A 5243-nucleotide genomic window follows, 5' to 3' on the forward strand; every position below is an offset into this window, starting at 1 on the left:
TAGTATAAGTTGTAAAGAGAAGGATGGCAAATGTCAAATTTTGTGTTTTACTTCACTGAACAAGAACAACAAAGCAGAATAAGTCTGCATTTAGATTGCTGCGTTTATCTGTTTGAAAGGGTACTGGTCAGTGATGAATTGCACACATGTTAAAGGAAAGAAGTAGTTAAGGAAGGCAAAAAATATGTAAGCCCTGAAATATGCCTCCTGGAAAATATGGGGGAATTAATTGCATTTTTCGTTGCGGTGTTATACTTGGCTGAACTGGCTTCAAGTTTAACCTCATGCTTCTTGGATTTGCATCAATGCTGTTTTAACTGTTCTGCTCTAAAAATCCAGATTTGCTATTTTATAAGAGCAAGCTCCTATTTAAACATAATTAGAGAATGAGCAGGAAACAGCCTTGAGCACTGAAATTTCAGCATGTCATAAATGTCCAGCATCAAAGAAATTCAACAAAGCAGTTACTCTGGTGTGCTACCTAATAGGAAGAAAATTGGCAACCAGAAATAATTTTGGTGACCTCCAAAGACAAAGGGAGAATGTAGGAAAATGTATTAAGTATATTGCATTCTCTTTCTTTTTGCATTTAGCAGAAGAACTCTGAGCATTTAGATGCTCTAAGATTACTTCATAGTTAATTTAACACCTTGATAATGTACTTCTCCTTTCAAATCATACTTTGTCACTCCTTTACAACCTGCTTCCCTAAGATAATCAATTAGATTGGCGATGGCAACAGATGTTAAGTTTAGAGTTTCTTTCATACTGACATTTTTCTGAAGTATCAGAAATCTTAAATAATTTTTATTTAATTTTAAATCTAACAAAGACACAGATGCAGTTTAACAACAACATAATTCATTAAAAGAGCCTGCTTTCTCATATTGGAAATAAACATTTTTTATAATTTGACTTCAAAGGCAAATGGCAGCACAGACTTTAAGAGAAGGTTAAGTATACCTAGAAAGTTCTGAGCACAATGCATAACCACTACCAAGCTTGAAGTGTGCTGACTTTTTCCAAAAGTAAATACCCCATTGTGAGTATTATTCCTTATTGGACTAATTCTTTCCTTAGAACTGTTTGACTCTGGGGTAATGCACTTATCACTTTGGAATTGCCATGTATAAAAGAAAAAAACACAGAATTCTCAATTATATATGAAATAATTTGAGATATATCTCCCACATGGTCTTTACTTTAGAGACTTTTTAACATATTAACCTTCATTGTGATATCAAGAGAGGCATCTTGTCAAAGTCTTTATTTTCTATATCTATATTCATTAAAACTTTAATTAATAGAAACTTAAGATTCATGTGCCTCATTAACTATTTTTTTCTATGTTCCACTTTTAAGAGAGAAAAGTAATTTGTTAGAAGAAAAAAAATAATTTCAGGGAGTTATTATAAAACCTTAATTTCCATTCTCTTTTTCAAACCAATTGAGTCTTTCTATTAACAGAACTTACACACACACACACACACACATACACACACACGCACACTCATATACATGCATATATATATATATATATATATATATATATATATATATATATATATATAAAATCAGGTATTGTTTAACATAAAGGGAATTTGAAGACCACTGCCTTCAAAATGCCCAAGTCCAACAGCGGGAACAGATACGTACAAGCTACATAATTAAAGACTAGAAAGATTGATCAGTTCTACCTGAAAAGGAAGAAATGTGTTAGGAAAGGCTTAATAAGAAAGCCAATTTTTCTATTACATCCTATTTTTCTCTAATTATATTAATTTAAAGTGATTCTGAAACTCTGCAAGATGATATATCACCAAAGATTAAATAAAAATGCTCACTTTATACAGAGGAAGAAAGTATACTCAAAAATAATTATGTACTCTTAATAAATACCATAGGTAAGAAAATCAGTACTCGTTTGACAAGAAAACGGATCTACTACAACCTTAACTTCATATACCTGTGAAAGGTTTTCTCTTATATAGGCAATATAACACCTCTTATGCTATCGTCCAATTGAGCAAGAACAGCTCAAGATGTAATCATCAATTGACTATTTTTTTCCCCCTATCCCTTAAATGCATTCCTGGGGCAATGTTTTCCCATGTTACTGATTGAAATTAAATGTTAGTCTTGTTTCCCCACTGCCCCCCCCCAACCTCCCCATTTTCAAGTAATCAGATGTTCTCTGGACAGTGATTAATGTCTAGTCTGGTATACATTAATAATAGAATAGAACTTTAAAGTACATTGCAAGCTACTCTTAATTTCTGTCTTGAGAAGACGGGAGGGCAATAGTGGGAGAGAGGTTCCTTTGCTCTCTCCGCTTTATATCTCCCCTACATTTTACTACCAGCCTCTGACTCTAATGGTGTAGGGCCTGGGGTTGAGGGTAAGGGAAACAGAAAAGGGAAAGAGTTCAGTGATCAGGAAAGGACCGGATGGACTGGCAGTGACCTGAATGTTTGCTTTGGCTGGTGAAAACTTTTAATGCTGACTCTTTCTTTCAATGGTGTTGTATTGAATTCCTTGGAAATTCACTCACATGCCTAATTACAGGACATTTCACACATTTATTCCTTTAAGAGGACTGAAGACATCTCTCTTGGATGATTCTTTAAATATTCGCAAACCCTTAAGCACCTAGAAGTCACTCTTACTTGTTTATGCTTTGTTACAGAAGAGACCAATAGTTAAGTACCCAAGAGGCACACTCCTTTTTCATAATGTAGAGCCTTTCTGTAAAGTGCCATCTTAGCCAGAGGTTACCTTTCAGGGCATGCCCCTTTCATCTGTGTGGGTCCATGGGGTCTAAAAAGACTCAAAATATATCACTTCCAGATCAAAGTGAATAATTAGATGCGCCTTTCCCAGAGACCAGCTGCATAGGAAGAATTCTAAAAGTCTAGAGTAACCATGGAACCCTGAATGACTGCAAGAAAGACAGCCCTCTTCCTGCCTGCTTGGCCCTTATATGAGAAAAAAATAAAATTTTATTTAATAAGGCCTCTGAAAGTGTAGAGTTTATGTCTTTACAGCAACAATCAGCATTACTTTAACAAAAACATCCCTCCATGAAGCCCTCAGATACAGGGTCTGAGTATTGTTATGCCTTCTGTTTATTAATCATGGCCCAAATTTGGTCCAAGGCAAACTCTCCACATTGTCTTCCTTGATGAAACCTGGGCCCACAAGTTGCCCGAGGTAGCCACTTCTCTCTGGCCCTGCCGTCAATGCAGTTAGCAGTTACTTGTGTTCTGCACTTCCTGTTTTTCAGGTTGGACCCACTGTGATCTCAAAATTTAAAGAAAGAATTAATCAGCTTTCCAACCCCTACCTCTTGACAGAGATTTTGAGTCCAAAACCTCCCCTTTCTACCTATTTTTGTGAATCTTTGGCAAGTGACTCACAACCTACTTCTAAATATGTTGTCTATTTCTTGAGTCTGCCAATCACACTTTCTCAGAATCATTCAAAAATGACTTCCATGAGTTTACATCATATAAAGAGAAAAGATGAGACCAAAAGTGTCTGAAACAATGAAAGGAACCTTTTTTTTCTCCTTTCAGAAAATAGTGAGTGTGTTAGAATAGTTATGAGGAATGAAAATGGGGGGGGAAATTGGGAGAAAAAACGCTAATGTTGCATAACAAGATGTTTAAAAGACACTCATTAAATTTCATAGCATGTTTTCCAACATATTCTGTTGTTGAGTTTATCCTGTATCTAGGTTCTTTTCATTTCATGTAAGGTGAAATGAACTCTCCTCCACAATTTGTGTCCTGTAATTGATTTCTAAGTAGTGCAGGGTGAAAAAATGTTAACAGTAAAACAAAGGGGAAAAAACTGCAGGCACTGAGTGTGGGAAACCCTACCAGGAGGAGATATAGGTCTTCTTAATTATATCGAAGTTTAATCCTTGAGGCATCATCAACCAACCTGGCAAATCAAAACCCTCAGCATTAAGTTCAAGGACAAACAGCAATGAATTACAGAATGCCAGACTCCTGGCAATTTAGGCAATGGTCTCTTTGAACCCTTCTGCATCTTCTCATTTAGTTTTGTTACTAAATGAGGACACAAACACCTGTTCCAGCAGCAGGTGGCATTTGTTTATTACAGCTTTACCTGCTGGGTTTTAATCAGCCTGCCACTGTAGGAACCCGCTTAAGTAACAGTTTATAGGACCAGATTTTTATAGAGTGGTATTTTCCATGAAGAAGCAAAGTTTCATATAACACTTTTATCATACACAAAACACCATATAAGCGGCTTTTATTCCTCTATCTCTCTCCCCTAACATTTAGAACTACTAATTAGTGAATCATTTCACATGCAGCTTTGGAAAGCTAAGCTCTCATTTTTCTGCCTTCGGGGAGACTCTGTGTTCTGCTCTCATTACAAAATTCCTGTTTCTTAGGAAGAGACTAACCAGCCTCTCTGCTTGTGCTACTTCTCTTTTGTAAGCCTCAGAAGGATTGTTAAGGCAACTTCCATCATAGAAGAAAAGAGAAAAAGTAAATAAATAAAATGAATCAATAAGGTAAAAAAAGCACTGCGTCTAGATGAGAGTGAATCTTGGTACTGAAACTACATAACAACTCTTAAAAAAAATACATGAGAATTTAAAAATAACTTAAATGCCACAAGGTAAAAAAAAAAAAAAAAAGTTATGAGACGTGAATTTCCTTCATGATACAGAGATTTTTTATAAATGGGGTTCTTTAATTTTTTTTAGAAAGCACGTGGTTTTTCTACTTTTGGAAGGTGGTGATCATTCAGTTAATATCAGTAAACATTTGTGTAATTGATGACTAAAATAATGAAAATATATTAGCTATTCCGAACCTCTTCAGGACATTAAGTATGACTTTTCACTCATATTATCTTTAGTGCTTTGCAAAGATAGTACCAAAAGTAGAACTCTAAAATTTTCGAGGAGCGAATGAGTGAGAGTTCTCAAGTATTCACCTTTTTTTCTCTCTGCCTTGATTAAGGCTTTTGCTCTGATGTCGTCTTTCTATGGAGGCCTTTGTTTTTAACCTACAGTAGTTATTATCTATGCCATTATTTTTCTTTACTTTTTTTCATAACACTTATTATCTCTGACATATTATATATTTGTTTGTTTATTTGTTATCTCCCCCTACTTAATGTAAAATTTACCAGAGCATGGTTTTAATAATTTTGTTCACCACTTAACGTCTAGATCCAAAAGATCTACTGTATCAGGAATG

This window comes from Rousettus aegyptiacus, unplaced genomic scaffold (assembly GCF_014176215.1).
Source record: "Rousettus aegyptiacus isolate mRouAeg1 unplaced genomic scaffold, mRouAeg1.p scaffold_m13_p_10, whole genome shotgun sequence".
Lineage (NCBI taxonomy): Eukaryota > Metazoa > Chordata > Mammalia > Chiroptera > Pteropodidae > Rousettus > Rousettus aegyptiacus.